At 42.8% G+C, this 16,959-nt stretch overlaps 1 protein-coding gene across 1 annotated transcript in view; it reads right to left on the reverse strand.

Moving 5' to 3' along the window:
- Positions 1-2,707, reverse strand: part of CENPJ (centromere protein J) — a 48,682-nt gene extending 45,975 nt beyond the window's left edge. Inside the window, exon 1 of the mRNA XM_063618829.1 lies at positions 2,471-2,707. The gene's annotated coding sequence lies outside the window, so the exon portion shown is untranslated. The remainder of the gene's footprint in view (positions 1-2,470) is intronic.
- Positions 2,708-16,959: the final 14,252 nt, after the last annotated feature.

Raw genomic sequence — 16,959 nt, forward strand, 5'->3', positions numbered from 1 at the left:
CTCTGCCCGGCCGCCCCGTCTGGGAAGTGAGGAGCGCCTCTGCGCGGCCGCCCCGTCTGGGAAGTGAGGAGCGCCTCTGCCCGGCCGCCCCGTCTGGGAAGTGAGGAGCGCCTCTGCCCGGCCGCCCCGTCTGGGAAGTGAGGAGCGCCTCTGCCCGGCCGCCCCGTCTGGGAAGTGAGGAGCGCCTCTGCCCGGCCGCCCCGTCTGGGAAGTGAGGAGCGCCTCTGCCCGGCCGCCCATCGTCTGGGATGTGAGGAGCGCCTCTGCCCGGCCACCCCGTCTGGGATGTGGGGAGCGCCTCTGCCCGGCCGCCCCTTCTGGGATGTGAGGAGCGCCTCTGCCCGGCCACCCTGTCTGGGAAGTGAGGAGCGCCTCTGCCCGGCCACCCCATCTGGGAAGTGAGGAGCGCCTCTGCCTGGCCGCCCCTTCTGGGAAGTGAGGAGCACCTCTGCCCGGCCACCCGTCGTCTGGGAAGTGAGGAGTGCCTCTGCCCGGCCACCCATTGTCTGGGATGTGAGGAGCGCCTCTGCCCGGCCACCCCATCTGGGATGTGGGGAGCGCCTCTGCCTGGCCGCCCCATCTGGGAAGTGAGGAGCGCCTCTGCGCGGCCACCCTGTCTGGGAAGTGAGGAGCGCCTCTGCCTGGCCGCCCCTCGTCTGGGATATGAGGAGCGCCTCTGCCTGGCCGTCCCGTCTGGGATGTGGGGAGCGCCTCTGCCCGGTTGCCTTGTCTGGGAGGTCTACCACAGAGGCCAGAAGCAATGTGGGGGCTGGACGTGGTGGCTCATGCCTGTAGTCCCAGTACTCTGGGAGGCCGAGGCGGGTTGATCACTTGAGGCTAGGAGTTTGAGACCAGCCTGGCCAACATGGCGAAACATATGAAAAATACAACTGACAAAGCAACCAACCAACCAACCAAGTGACAACAAAACAGGTCTACCCTGGAGTCGTACTCTAATTTTTTCTATTTTCCTCCCTTTCTGATCCTTTATCCCACTTTCTTTTTCTTCCTCTTCCTTCTCCTTCTTCTTCATCAAATAGAGGATTGAGTTATTATCATTGATCCATACAAAGTCCCTCTCTCATTTAATTTCTTTAATTCCCACCCCCCATTTCTATTCCCCGTCTTCCCATGGGCAACCTTCCTAATATGTTTGATATGCATCTTTTTGTTTGTATGTACTTTTAGAAAATGTTTATTGTTTTGTGTGCAAAACAAAAAAATTAAAAAAAAAAGAGATAAGAAAAAGCATTAGAGAAAACAGAGCTGCTAGCCCATCTACAAAAGGATTAATTGAGGCCACAGCAGACAACTTCCTTATGATCCAACGGGACTGGTCAGTACTAGCTCAAACAACTTTAGAGGCCAGTCAATACCTCCTCTGGAGGGCAGAATATGATGAGTTGTGTGAACGACAAGCCAACCAGAATCAATTGGCTGGGTAAAACATATGGGTCACTCAGAAACAGAAAATTGTCGGCATTGGAGAAGTGCACACAGCCAAGCAGAGTGCACGCCCTCTAAAGTCGTGATTTGGAGGGAAGAAATGCAACTATACAACCTCTAATCATGCCCATCCCTGTTCATCTTTGGGGATGGGACCTATTAGCCCAATGCAGGGGTCACTATGCAGAGCCCTTTCTAATAGTGGCCACTGTTGTAAGTCCTCCCCTACCCCTGACATGGCTGTCTCAAGATCCAATTTGGGTAGAACAGTGACCTTTAAAGGGAGAGAAATTACAACAAACCCATGAATTAACTGAGGAACAATTAAAAGCCGGCCATATAGAACCAGCAAACAGTCCTTGGAATTCACCCATTTTTGTCATTCCCAAAAAATCTGGTAAATGGAGACTTTTGCATGACTTACATGCTATCAATGCTAATTTGCAACCTATGGGGCCCCTTCAACAGGGGCTCCCTTCCCCCACAGTGATTCCTCGAGTTTTAAGTCATTATTGACTTAAAAGACTGCTTTCATACTATTCTCCTTGCAAAACAGGACAGAGAAAAATTTACATTTATAATACCAGCTATCAATAATGAAAGGCCAGCTCCCCGATTTCATTGGAAAGTACTTCCTCAAGGAATGCTGAACAGTCCTACTATGTGTCAGTATCATGTAAATCCGGCTTTGCTCCCCAGTAGAAAAGAATTCCCTAATTGCAAGATAATCCATTATATGGATGACATCTTACTGGCAGCCCCAATGGAGCCAATACTTTTGAATTTATATGCTTCTGTCAAAAGAATACACAGTTAACAGGCTTAATCATAGCACCTGAAAAGGTACAGCTGTCCTCTCCTTGGAAATATCTTGGATATGTACTAACATCCCAGTCAGTAAGACCTCAGAAGCTTAAATTGAATACTAACAACAGGCTTGTTTACTTACGTTGACCAGGAACTGACCGTTGATCATTCACACACGTGACCCCTTCCCTGAAGGGGGAACAATAATGTTAATTACCTGAAGATTGTGTTTCCTCCAGGCTTTCAGCATTATGTCTGTTGAATAAAAACAGGCAGCTCCAGCTGTTGAAGACTACTCACTCTTCAGCCACTAGTGCCCGGCACTCCCCTAGCTGCTCTTAAACACTGCATACCTGTGTCTGAGTACTCCTTTCATCTGTTGCTCAGCCAGAGTCTGCAGGACAGACCTAGCAGATCCCCAAGCCAGGTGATCCGTGCTAGAAAGGGGAACTCCAGCAGGTTGGGGAGATGCATGTGTCTGGCCTCTAGGCAAACCCAAGAAAAACCACACCCTCCTTCACCTGCAGGAAGAGTGAAGGAGGTCTTCACCAAGGCCTGAAATAGATTTCTAGAGTTACTTCAGTAAAGAAGTTTCTTATTTTTGAGATGGAGTTTCGCTCTTGTTGCCCAGGCTGGAGTCCAGTGGCGTGATCTTGGCTCACTGCAGCCTCCACCTCCTGAGTTCAAGTGATTCTCCCGCCTCAGCCTCCTGAGTAGCTGGGACTATAGGCACACACCACCATGCCTGGCTAATTTTGTATTTTTAGTAGAGATAGGGTTTCTCCATGTTGGTCAGGCTGGTCTTGAATTCCTGACCTCAGGTGATCCGCCCACCTCGGCCTCCCAAAGTGCTGGGATTACAGGTGTAAGCCACCACACTTGGCCAGTAAAGAAGATTCTAACAACAATATTGAGTGCAAAGAGACTTTTTTAAATCTTGGCATTTTGATATAGTTAAATCTATTGCTGGTGTATTGGACTTACAACAAAAGATCCTGGAAACCTAATGGTTCTGTACAACAAAGGGATTATCACATCCACTACACTCTAGAATGCCTGACCAATGATGTTGAATAGACTGTAAAGGATTTCTAGCTTGAATCTTTGATGTAATAACTGCAGAGCAATACCATAATAGTTTTCACACCTGTATTTTTGCTTTCTTTAAAAGTAGTAACAATTACATAGTAGTTTGATGGTTTTTCAAGCATTCTGTAGGTTTTTATTACACATTTTTTTTTTAGATGGGGTGACTCTATCACCCAGGCTGGAGGGCAGTGGCATAATCACAACTCACTGTAGCCTCAACCTCCAGGGCTCAAGTGTTCCTCCTGCCTCAGCCTCCTAGGAAGCTGGGACCACATGCATGTGCCAACACATCCAGCTAATTTTTGTTTTTTGTAGAGATGGGGTTTTGCCATGTTGCCCAGGCTCTTCTTGAACTCCTGAGCTCAAGCAATCCACCTGCCTCAGCTTCCCAAAGTGTTGGGACTACAGGAATGAGTTATTGTGCCTGTCGTCTCCATCGTTTCTACAGGATAGCTTTGACAGATACAGAATTCATGGTTGCCAGTTTGTTTGTTTTCTTTCAGCACTTTATATCATCCCACTGCCTTCTGGCCTCCATGGTAATAAATTGGCTGTTAATCCTATGGAAGGTCCTTTGTATGTAGTGATAATTTCTCTCAAGCTGCTTTTAAGCTTCTCTGTCTTTGGCTTTCAACAGTTTGATTATTAATATAATGCTATTGTGAACTCTTTGAATTTATCATACTTGAAGTTCATTGAGCTTATTAGAAGTGTTACATTATGTCTTTTATCAAATTGGGACTTTGGGGCCACTTTGTCTTCAGTCACTCTTCCTGCCCTTTTTACCTTCTTATTTATTTCTGGGACTCCCATTATGCATATGCTGGTACACTTGATGGTGTCCACAAATCTTTTGGACTTTGTTCTTCATTCTTTTACTTTCTGCTCCTTAGACTTAATTTCAATTGTTTTCAAGTTTGCTCATTCCTTCTTTAACCTGCTCAAATCTGTTGAGCGTCACTTGTGAATTTTATTTTTTTTTTTTTTTTAATGAGACAAGGTGTTGCTCTGTTACCCAGGCTGGAGTGCAGGAGTGCAATCATAGCTCACTGCAGCCGTGAACTCCTGGGCTCAAGTGATCCGCCTGCCTTAGCCTCCTGAGTAGCTACGGCCACGGACATGTACCACCATGCCCAGTTAATTTTTAAATTTTTTTGTAAAGGTGGGGTCTCGCTATGTTGCCAAGGCAAACTCTTAGCCTCAAGTGATCCTCTCGCCTTGGCCTCCCAAGATGGTAGGTTTACAGGCATGAGCCATCATGCTTCATCCTATTGTACTTTTTAACCATACAATTTTTTTGGTTCTTTTCAGTTCCATAATTTCTGTTTGGTTCCTTTTATAATTTCTATCTATTAATCTTTATTTTTTAAATAATTTCAACTTTTATTTTAGATTCAGAGGGTACATGTGCAGGTTTGTTACCTAGGTATAATTTGTGGTTCTGACGTTTGGGGTATGATTGATCCCCTCACCCAGATACTGAGCATTGTGCCAATAGTTTTTTCAACCTTTGCCCTTTTCCCTCCCTCCCCGTTTAGTAGTCCCCAGTGTCTACTGTTACCATCGTTATATCCATGAGTACCCAGTGTTTAGCTCCCACTTACAAATTTGAACATGCAGTATTTGGTTTTTCTGTTCCTTTATTAATTCGCTTAGGACAATGGCCTCCAGTTGCATCCATGTTGCTGCAAAGGACATGATTTCATTCTTTTTATGGCTTCATAGTATCCCATGGTGCATATGTACCATATTTTCTTTATCCAGTCCATTGTTGATGGGCACCTGAGTTGATTCCATGTCTTTGCTATTGTGAATGGTGCTGTGATGAACATACTAGTGCATGTGTCTTTTTGGTAGAATGAGTTCTTTTCTTTTGGATGTGTACCCAGTAATGGGATAGCTGGGTCAAATGGCAGTTCTGTTTTCAGCTCTTTGAGAAATCTCCAAACTGCTTTCCACAGTGGTTGAGCTAATTTACATTCCCACTGACAGTGTATAAGCATTTCCTTTTCTCTGCACCCTTGCCAGCATATGTTGTTCCTTGACTTTTTAATAATAACTGTTCTGATGGTATCTCATTGTAGTTTTGATTTGCACTTCTCTGATGATTAGTGATGTTGAGCTTTTTTCATGTTTGTTGACCATTTGTATATTCTTTTGCATATTCTCTATTTGTTTTTTGAGACCTTGTTCTCCTGGTTGTTTCTTTCCGTTCTTTTTCTATGTTTCTTTTCACTTTTTGTTCATGTTTAAGACAGGTCATTTAAAGTATTTGTCTTATAATTCCTATATCTGCGCTTCCTTGGCTCAGGGACAGTTTCTGTTCATTTATTTTTTTTCCTTTGATTTGGCCATTTTTTCATGTTTCTTTCTTTTTTTTTTTTTTGCATGCCTCATAATTTTTTGTTGAAGATTGGACATTTTGAGCATTATAATGTGGTAACTCTGGAAACCAGAGTCTCTCTCCTCCCCCAAAATCTCTTGTTGTTTCTTAGACAACCCTATAGAGTAGGTTGTAATGATGAAACTTGGTGAATTACGGTGTCCCCAATCCCCTTGGTAATAAATTGTGGAGTCAGGATTCAAAGCCATACCATATCCACTGTATTCTCTACTCTACCCTTTCTATTCTCATTTTATTCAGTATCCTAAAAATCTGACTCTTCCCCATTGCTTTATTCCCATTTCAGTGAATCTCAGATCTGTATCTCCAGCCCCCGCCTCTCTTGAATGGCAGATAAATATATTTCCAACTAGTTACAAACACTATCACGAATTTCAAACTCAGCAAGGCTTAAAGTAAATTTATTACCTCACTCTCCTGTTTCCACGAAATTTTCTTCTTTCCCGCCCTTGTGAATCCCTTCCATTTCTCTGTTAAAGGACAGCACCATCCACCCACCTCTCCCAAAGCCGAGCTTTGGATTTACCCTTATTGGCCAAGTCCCACCTGAAATGTGAAACTGAAACAAAGCCCTGAACTCCCTCAGGCTGAAAAGACAAACTCCGCCTGAGGTCGGGTCCCGCTCCCCACCTGGAGGGACCCAATTCTAGACGCCTTCTGGCGACGGTCCCTGCTAGGGACGCTGCGCTCTCCGGGTGCGAGTTATCGCCAAACTGATAAAGCATGCAGAACCGCGATCCCCAAACTAACACTGAACCCGGAACCGCTATCCCCAAACTGACAAGGGACCCGGAACCGCGACCCCCAAACCGACACGGGACTTGGGAACCGCTATCTCCAAAGGGCAACTTTCTTTGAGGGAGCCTGTTAGACGTGACTCCTTGCTTCTAAAAATGGACAAATACCAGCCTGGGCAACATGACGAAAACCCATTTGTAGTAAAAATAGAAAAAAATTAGCCAGGCATGGTGGTGGGCGCCTGTAATCCCAGCTACGCTGGAGGCGGAGGCAGGAGAATCACTTGAACCGGGAGGCGGAGGTTGCCACGAGCTGACATCCCGCCGCTGTACTCCAGCCTGGGTGTCAGAGTGAGACTCCGTCTCCCTCCCAAAAACACCCAAATGCAGAATATATATGTGTATATACACATATACATATTCCATTTAAACATAGTTGTATATTTTTATTACCAATTGTTCGGTTTTTCTCCAGAATGTCTTAACAGAAACCCACATAATGAGTCTTTTTGAATGCATAGAATTATATACAAAAACCCATGGTTTCACTATCACATAATGTTAATTTCTAATTTAGAGATAAATGCTTCTATGTTCCTGAGTCACACAATCTGTAACTGAAATCTGTCATGTTTTTATTAAGATGCATATTATAAGCCTGTACAAAGGGATTTTGGGTGTTGTAATATCAGCCATAAAAGCTAGAAATGATTCTTAAACCAACACACATATTGCAAGCTAGGATATTCAATTTTTACGATGTGTTCAATTTACAACATGATTACAATATTTCTTAAGGTAATGCCTAATTTTTCCACAGTTTGTATGTATAACAATTCTAAATTCACTGTCATATTGACTTAAGAGAGAGTCCTTAAAAACTTTTTTCCTACAGGATGATGATGGGAATCTTTGCAAATTGTATCTTCTGTTTGAAAGTGAAGTACTTACCTCAGCAGCAGAAGAAAAAGCTACAAACTGACATTAAGGAAAATGGTGGAAAATTTTCCTTTTCATTAAATTCTCAGGTATTTCCAAATGTCATAAACTACAGTATGATAAAACATGTGCATTCAGGGAACAACAGGGTCATGGTTAGAAGAGGAAACAGATTAGCAGCAGGAGAGAGTGAGTGAGCTACTCAAAGTTCATCAGGAGAGACTGTGACTTGGCCGGTTGGGAGGCTGGGCTCCGAGAGGCAGAGGAGGCCCAGCCCTGTCCTCTCCCTGTTCCCTGAACTGTAGGACCCACATGTCCTGTGAAGCAGGATATTACTAGAGCACAGCAAAATATGAAAATAGAATTTCAGACCAGTCAAATCTATTCTTGAAGGAGAAAAGTCATAGTGCACAGGATTTGCAAAAAGCGCACTGTCGTCACTCACCAGTATGTCAACGCTGGGGTGATATGCTGGTAAGCCAGTTCCTGGGTGCAGAAAGAAAGACATGCAGTGCAGACTCATCTTCGCAGTGTAGCTTGTGCTGTTTGTTTTGTTCATTTAAAGGCTGCAGGAAGCTACATTCCATCTCTTGAATTGAACTTGTAGGCCTGGCAGTTCAGGATTTCACAACTGGATGAAATCTTGGAAACAGTTAAGTCTAACCTCTTCTTCTTCTCTTTTTCTTTTTTTTTGGATGGAGTCTCACACTATTGCCCAGGCTGGAGTGCAGTGGTGCGATCTCGGCTCACTGCAACCTCCGCCTCCCGAGTTCAAGCAATTCTCCTGCCTCAGCCTCCTGAGTAGCTGGGATTACAGGTCCCTGCCACCATGCCTGGCTAATTTTTGTACTTTTAGTAGACGAGGTTTTTGCCCTGTTGGCCAGACTGGTGTTAAACTCCTGACCTCATGCCATCCGCCTGACTCAGCCTCCCAAAACGCTGGGAATACAGGCATGAACCACCACGCCTGGCCCCCTCCTCTTTTTTTAAACAACCTCATTGTAAGAAGTAAAAATAGAAATCCAAAGGCTCTAGGTTCCAGGCTGGCCTGCCCCTGTCCTCCCCTGTTCCCTCTGTTGATGAATTGATGGGCTGACTCAGCCTGCCCCTCCCTGGACCTCAGCACTGGGACTTGGCCATAGTGAGCCTCATCTATGAAGCGTGTTCAACTCCAGCTGAATACCAGAAATACAATGTCCCTGTTTACTTCCAATTCAGGTAGAATTGTATATACTTCCCTTATACATCTTCCCACACTGAGCTGTCTCACCATCTCTGTGGACAGAGGAGTAATTCGTGCCTGCTCTCCCTTCTCAGTTTGTCTTTTGTACGGAGAACTGCCAACATGGTCTCTCCTTTTTAGAAACTCAGATACTGTGAGTGCAACCTTGTGGAAGTCAATGTACATAAACATGTGAAATGTGCATCCCAGCTACTGTAGATAATGAGGCAGCTCTATATGTAATGATGAGGAACAATTGCCAAGATACATTCAGTGGAAAAGCCAGCACGGAAGAGGCTGAGGAGCACGCTGCCACGTGTCTACACATAGTGTAGCTCTAGCAGGATTCGTGAGGAGCAAGTGACAGCAGATGCCTCTGCAGAGAGGAACTGGGGACAACAGTGGGGAAGAAGTTAACATGTCATTATTTTATTTTTTAGATATTCTACAGTGTGAATTTACTATTTATTAAAAACTAAATAAAATTGTAAGCTGGACATGGTGGCTCATGCCTGTAAACCAGCACTTTGGGAGGCTGAGGTGGAAGAAACTCACTTGAGGCCAGGAGTTCAAGACCAGCCTGGTCAACATAGCAAGACCCCATATCTACAAAAAAAACCCAAAATTTTTAAAAATTATGAATTAAAATAAATAATGAATAACCATTGAACCTCCCTTTCCACTACTAAGAAAATAATTGAATAAGTGCACAAGGATGTGTACATGAGAATAGTCATCACAGCACTGTTTACAATAATGAAAATTTAGAAATAACCTCTAGGGTGAGTCAATTATGGCACATTCATATCCATATCCTTTAAAAACAGTTGATTTTTAAGATGTTTATGTAACTAGAAACTGTTATTTATAGAAGTTTTAGAAATTTGAGAAAAATTATCACAGACTACCTTAAAACTTTTTAAGGATGAAAATTACAGATACAAATAACTTATTTAAATGTTGTTTTTCCTGATGCATAATGGATTGACTTTTTTCCCTTAGTGCACACATGTAATTAAATATTTTTTATTTCCTATTTATTGCATATTTGAAACTTTTTTCTATATTTTCTATTTCAAGATGTATGTAACATTGATGCAGGAGCACATTACATGGGGGTGTAGGCACAAGATTTTCTTACTAGCGAAATGTGAACCAAAAAGTGTAGAGGCCACTGGACTAAAGGAGGCCAGCTCAATCAGTGAAAATATTCAATGCCAGTTTTGTTGTTTTCAGCAGTTAATAACTATAAGTAGATGAATATTTACTAGGAAACATTGGTCTTTTAACCACTTTGGGCATGATTCTTATTTAGTATGTTCATTCTATCATGACATTCAATGAACACTTATTGAGTGCCTACTGTGTACCAGGGACTAGTAAGCACGTTAAATTTATAAGCTTTGTTGATTTCCACCACAAACCCACAGGACCTCATGTTATTCTCATAATTGAGGAAACTCAGATTCCCAGTGTTGAATGAAAGCCACACAGTATCACATGGCCAATATCATGTGATTGCAGAGTCAGGACTCAAACCCAGCTCTTCACCACCACACTATACTGATGGCCCTTTCCCAGTTCACAGGGAAAAATCAGGAACAGGGAGAGAATTGTCAAAATATTAAGTTTCCCCATAGAATTTTCTGAAGAACTTTGGTGTATGTTGCCACTTGTTCACTAACAAGTTCTAGCAGATGACAGAACAAATGAGGAAGTAGCTAATTAATATTAATGAACAATCTCAGAATTTTTCTGAGTGTTGAATAGATTTGAATATTCAACAGTCTCAAATATTTGACACCACTGAGTGGACACAGACTTGACTCGATATGCTTATTCTACCAAGTTGTTCCTCGTTTATGTGACACAACTGAATATATGCCAGTTTCATGGGGGACTCTCAGATATTCTGAAGGTACCTAATCAAGTTGGTACAGTGGGAAGGAGAGAGAAACAGACTGGGGCTCCAGGCATTTATTCAGTACAGATTTAATGACAAAGGTCTCAGGTAAACACAACTAGAGGGTAATTAACATTGCTGACCTCCTGAGTAGAGAGCAGTCACGGTCAAAGGTTTTAGGACCACATGAGTAAACAAGCTATTTAGATAAACTCCTCTACATTCGTATGTATCTACGCCCTAAGCTTCTAAGAGAATTCAGCTGCCTTCAGCCAAATCTTTTACTGGCACTTCTCCCAGGGCAGAGCCCACTAGAAGCATCCTGGCACCAGATGCTCAGGGAACTGAAGGCTGGCAGAGACCCGCCCAGTAGTCTCTTGCCCACTGTGTGCCTTTAGGCTACAGCCTCCCAGGCCCCATTCCCCCTCCGCTCCCCCGTGCCACACTGGGGAGGATGCTGACCCTGAGAATGGTGCAACCATCTGCCTGCACCTGGCCACCTCTCACCAGTACGTGAATGCTTTTGGGCTCCATTCTGTCTCTGCAGTAGGAGGGTGTTTAGCCACATGAGAGAGTCTCACCTTTTGACATCTTATGTCTTTGAGTTAGTCTGTCAAAGATCTAGAACATACTGTGATAGAGTTAAAAAGTTTACTTTTGGCTGGGCAAGGTTGCTCATGCCTGTAATCTCAGCACTTTGGGAGGCCAAGGCGGGTGGATCACTTGAGGTCAGGAGTTCAAGACCAGCCTGGCCAATATGGTGAAACCTCGTCTCTACTAAAAATACAAAAATTAGCCAGATGTGGTGGTACACGCCTGTAATGCCAGTTACTCGGGAGGCTGAGGCAGGAGAATTGCTGGAACCCAGAAGGCAGAGGTTGAAGTGAGCAAAGATTGTGCCATTACACTCCAGCCTGGGTAACAGAGTGAGAATCCACCTTAAAAAAAAAAAAAAAAAAAGAGTTTACCTTTTCCTACGTATGTGCATACAGGTATTTGGGTACCACATTTGTAATTTACAGTTAGTTTGAAAGATAGAAACTATAACAGTATGGCTGGGAGCCTGGTATGTAAGCCATTTGCTGGTGGGCATGTGTGTATTGGGCCCTTGTATGTACGATCTCTGTGATCCCATCATTACTGTTCATTTCTTCCAGGAGAGGAATGACACACTTCTCCCTTTAATTGCCAAATTATCTGCAATTTTGAATTAGTGGAATATAATTTAATATGATTTTACTATGATTAATTTAGAGTCATTCTCTCCTAGGTACTGCTGAGCTAGGATAAAATGAGATCTGAATTACATTAAAATAATTATTCCAAGAGAAGAGGTGACAGAATGTTTTAAGTGGGTGTGTAATTTAGATAACCTAGATGCAGATAAGCTGAATAAAGCATTTAATTCAGCACATTCATATTTTAACTTGATCATCAGCAATAGGAGTTTGAAACCTGATTGCAGCTGCAGGTCCCACACAACTGAATTCGGTTCCTTGTGCATAGCAGTGTTCTCTGGAGGTGCCTGGAGGTCTGAAGGTGTCCCCTTTTATAGGCAGGAATTCCACCAGGATGGGTATAGCTTGTTTTTTTAAAAGGCTTGGGACTGGATACGATTGCCCAAGAAGACAGAAAAATTAACAAACTTTATTCCAGTAAGAAAGTTTGGGATGTACTGCTTCAGACCCTGTCCTAAGGAAATTATCAAGCCTGGGGGGTGGGGTGCTATCAACTGCCTGCCACCGTGTTACCTTCTGGCATCCAGAAGCTTCCCTGTGCCAGATGGAGCCACCAATGTGGGGAGGAGAGCACAAAGAGCAGAGAATCCACAGAAACCATACCTGCAGGGAGCAAACACCATCACACCCTACGTAATGCAAATGCGTTTACCTATTCTTACCATCTCCCTCAGCATGTTGAATCTATTCTAGGGTTAGACAAGCTCCCAGACTTATCTGCTATGTTTAATAAAAACAATTTTGGCTTTTAATGGTAAAGGAAGAATCGGGGCTATTAAAATACTTAAGAGTGAGAAAGTTGAAAAAAGACGTAGATTGTGTTTGGCCTGTCTTCTCCCCACCGTAAGGGGTTGCCACTCAGCTGGAGGCCTGCTGGTTCGTGTGGGCCAGCCCTCAACACCTCAGTGACCAAATGAAATACAACCTTCACTAGGGCTTCTTGTACTTGGCAAGACCCAGGGGTAGACCTGGGCTACCTTGTGTTCTTAGAGCCTGGGAACAAGAGCTTTGACAGTTTCCACAAAGAACTCTATTCTGCAGCATTAGCATTTTTATTTTCACCTACCTGCAGCCATTACTACATTGACCTCTGGAAATGTCACATCAGCTGTTCTTGAGATAAAATACCATTTGCTATTTTTTTTTCCTCTGGGCCCTCTCCCTTTGATGTTAAGTGGTGGAGGGAGTCGGCGGGATTTGCCTCTGGCTTGGGGTGTAACCAGTGGATTGTATCAAATCCAGAATTCAAGTTCTTTCCATGTCTGGAAAACAGGCAGGATTTATCAGAACCTTTATAAATGTTGTGAAAAATGAAGGTGAGTAAACACCTGTTTTTCCAGCATCTAGTATATACCTTAAAATCTGAGATACGAACTTCTCTGTTTTGATTGTAAAAGAAAGAGAACAGTAACACAGAAACTTTGTGTCCCAAATAGAGCACAGATACCCTGTCTATTACTCATAGTAATCCTCCCTTAAATTTGTATAACATGTAAAGTTTTACAAAGTACTTATACCTCCCTTATCTAATTCAATCTTCATGACCACCCTGGGCAGTACTAATACTATAAACCAGTCTCCAACCTCAAGGGTGGTGCTCGTGCCACTGCCCAGGTGAAGCTGCAAAGCTGTGGCCACCTCTGTCTCCGTGGTTGCATCAGTCTGGCCGTCTCAGGCCTCAACTCTGCCCCATCCATATACTAAGAGTTAACCAAGCATGGAATTGGGGTATGTTACCTGAGCATCAGTCAGTTTCGCCAGGAGACCTGATGCTTGTCCTTGTTTCTGTTGGTCTATTTAGGGAAAGCTGGGAATGCATCCTTCCATGACTTGTTGGTTTTTAGCACTCTTGGATTTGCATGTGTAAATAGACCTGTGCTATGCAGCTGCATGGGTGTCCTCAAAGGAGGGATTGTTGCAGTCTTTGATTGCCCTTTTGTCTTCTAGGAATAATGGCCTCATATTCTGGACGGAAACCTACTATGATTCGAGCATTCCCTGACAATGAAGCACTCTTTTTGGCCTAAGAATATACCAGGAAGTTGATAATGAGCCAGCTGGACACATACTGAAGTGTCTTGGAGGGCCTGAGCCAAGCACAGGTGTTCGAGGACTACAGTTCATCTCAGGGTTTCTTGTAGTACAAGACCAGCGTGAAGTTATTCTGATTTCTTGGGAATTTTGCTTTTTTGTCTTCTCTTATACCCTATATCTTAAATTGTACGGAAGAACCTCTATTTTGCATCATCTCATTTCTGCCCATAATTGTACTGAAATAGAGAAGTCACTGCTCTTTCCCTTGGTAAAATAGAGAGTGGTCAGTAGCCTTATGCACCTAATTCAAAAGACGAGTACAGTTCTGTCAGGCCTTTTACATAAACCTCTACTTGCACATGTAATTTGGACAGTTATGTGTTGAGGGAAATACAGTTTGTTTCCATGTTTATTTCAAATATTACCAGAAAAACCCAGAGGTGATCATTTCTCATGAAGATGCTTATAAATGGTTGCTTAACCTATTCTAGATGTAGGATCTACTTAATGTGTGTACTATTCTAAGTGGTTGATTTTTTTTTTTAAATATGGCATCTCACTCTCTTGCCCAGTCTGGAGTGTAGTAGCACAGTCTCAGCTCACTGCAACCTCTGCCTCCCGGGTTCAAGCAATTCTCCTGCCTCAGCCTCCCGAGTAAGTGGGATTACAGGGTTGCACTACCACACCTGGCTAATTTTTGTATTTTTAGTACAGACAGATTGGCCTCGAACTCCTGACCTCATGATCCACCTGCCTCGGCCTCCCAAAGTGCTGGGATTACAGGCATGAGCCACTGCACCTGGCCAAATAAAACATTTTTAACTAATAAAAATTAAGGACAAAGAAGGACATTCCTTATAGAATGATAAAGGGCACAATTCAACCAGAAGACTTAGCCTAAATATGTACACACCCAACATTGGAGCACCCAAATTCATAAAACAAGATTTTCTTGGCCTACAAAAAGATTTAGACACCCAATAACAGCAGGAGACTTCAGCAACCCACTGACAGCAATAGACAGATCATTGAGGTAGAAAACTAACAAACTCCATACTCGCACTTGACAGTTGACCTACTGGACCCGATAGACATCTACAGAACACTTTGCCCAACAAACACAGAAGATACATTCTCATGTGCACACAGAACATATTCTAAGATCAACCACATGCTTGGCCATAAAGCAAGCCTCAATAAATTCAAAAAGTTTGGCCGGGCGCGGTGGCTCACGCTTGTAATCCCAGCACTTTGGGAGGCCGAGGCGGGCGGATCACGAGGTCAGGAGATCGAGACCACGGTGAAACCCCGTCTCTACTAAAAATACAAAAAATTTAGCCGGGCGTGGTGGCGGGCGCCTGTAGTCCCAGCTACTCGGAGAGGCTGAGGCAGGAGAATGGCGTGAACCCGGGAGGCGGAGCTTGCAGTGAGCCGAGATTGCGCCACTGCACTCCAGCCTGGGCGACAGAGCGAGACTCCACTCAAAAAAAAAAAAAAAAAAAAAAAAAAAAATTCAAAAAGTTTGAAATCATACCAAGCACACACTCTGACCACAGTGAGACAAAAATAGAAATCAGTATCAAGAAGATCTCTCAAAACTACATAAATACATGGAAATTACATAATTTGCTCCTGAATAACTCCTGGGTGAAAATCTAAATTAAGGAAGAAATAAAAAAATTCTTTGCAATTAATGAAAATAGGGACACAACATACCAGAATCTCTGGGATGTAGCTAAAGCAGTGTTAAGAGGAAAGTTTACAGCACTAAATGCCTTCATCAAGAAGTTAGAAATATCTCAAATTAATGTTCCTACTTTGCACTTAAGGGAACTAGAAAAAAAAAATAAACTAACTCCAAAGCTGGCAGAAGAGAAATAACTAAAATTAGAGAAGCACTGAATGAAGTGCTTTTTAAGGTGCTGTTTTTTTTTAGACTAGATGCAAAAATCCACACAAAAGATCAATGAAACCAATAATTAGTTTTTCAAAAAATAAACAAGATGGATAGCCTGATAGCTAAACAAAGAAAAAAGAGCCAAATAAATACAACCATAAATGACAAAGATGACATTACAACCAATCCCACAAAAATACAAAAGATCCTCAGAGAATACTATAAACAACTCTATGCACACAAATTAGATAATCTAGAGGAAATGGATAAATTCCTGGAAACATACAATCTCCCAAGATTGAACTAGAAAGAGATTGAAACCTTAAATAGACAAATACCGAGTTCCAAAATCAAATCATTAATATAAAATCTACCAACAAGGAAAAGCCCTGGACCAGATGAAGCAACAGCTGAATTCTACAAGATGTGCAAAGAACTGGTACTAGTTCTATTGAACCTATTCCAAAGAACTGAGGATGAGGGGCTCCTCCCTAACTCAGTCTATGAAGCCAGCATCAGCCTAATACCAAAATCTGGCAGAGAAACACACAAAAAGAAAACTTTCAGGCCAATTACTCTGATTAACATAGACACAAAAATTCTTAACCAAATACTAGGAAACAGAATCCAGCAGCACATCAGTAAGTTAATACACCGCAATCAAGAAGGCTTCAGTACAAGGATGCAAGGCTGGTTCAACATACGCAAATCAATAAATGTGATTCACCACATAAACAGAACTAAAAGCAAAAACCGTATCATCATCTCAGTAGATGCAGAAACAGCTTTTGATAAAACACAACATCCCTTCACATGAAAAACCTCAACGGACCAGGCATCAAGGGAACATACCTCAAAATAATAAGAGCCATCTATGACAAACTCACAGCCACCAACCTACTGAATGGGCAAAAGTTGGAACCAATCCCCATGAGAAATGGAACAAGACAATGATGTCCACTCTCACCACTCCTATTCAACATAGCACTGGAAGTCCTACCTAGAGAACTCAGGCAGGAGAAAGAAAGAATAGGCATCCAAATAGGAAAAGAAGAAGTCAAACTATCCCTCTTTGCTGATGATATGATTCTATATCCAGAAAACCAAAGACTCTGCCAAAAGGCTACTAGAACTGATAAACAACTTTAGCAAAGTTTCAGGATAAAAAATCAATGTATAAAAATCAACAGCATTTCTATACACCAATAATGTCCAGGCTGAGAACAGAATCCCATTTACAGTA

Source organism: Symphalangus syndactylus, chromosome 15, assembly GCF_028878055.3.
Source record: "Symphalangus syndactylus isolate Jambi chromosome 15, NHGRI_mSymSyn1-v2.1_pri, whole genome shotgun sequence".
Lineage (NCBI taxonomy): Eukaryota > Metazoa > Chordata > Mammalia > Primates > Hylobatidae > Symphalangus > Symphalangus syndactylus.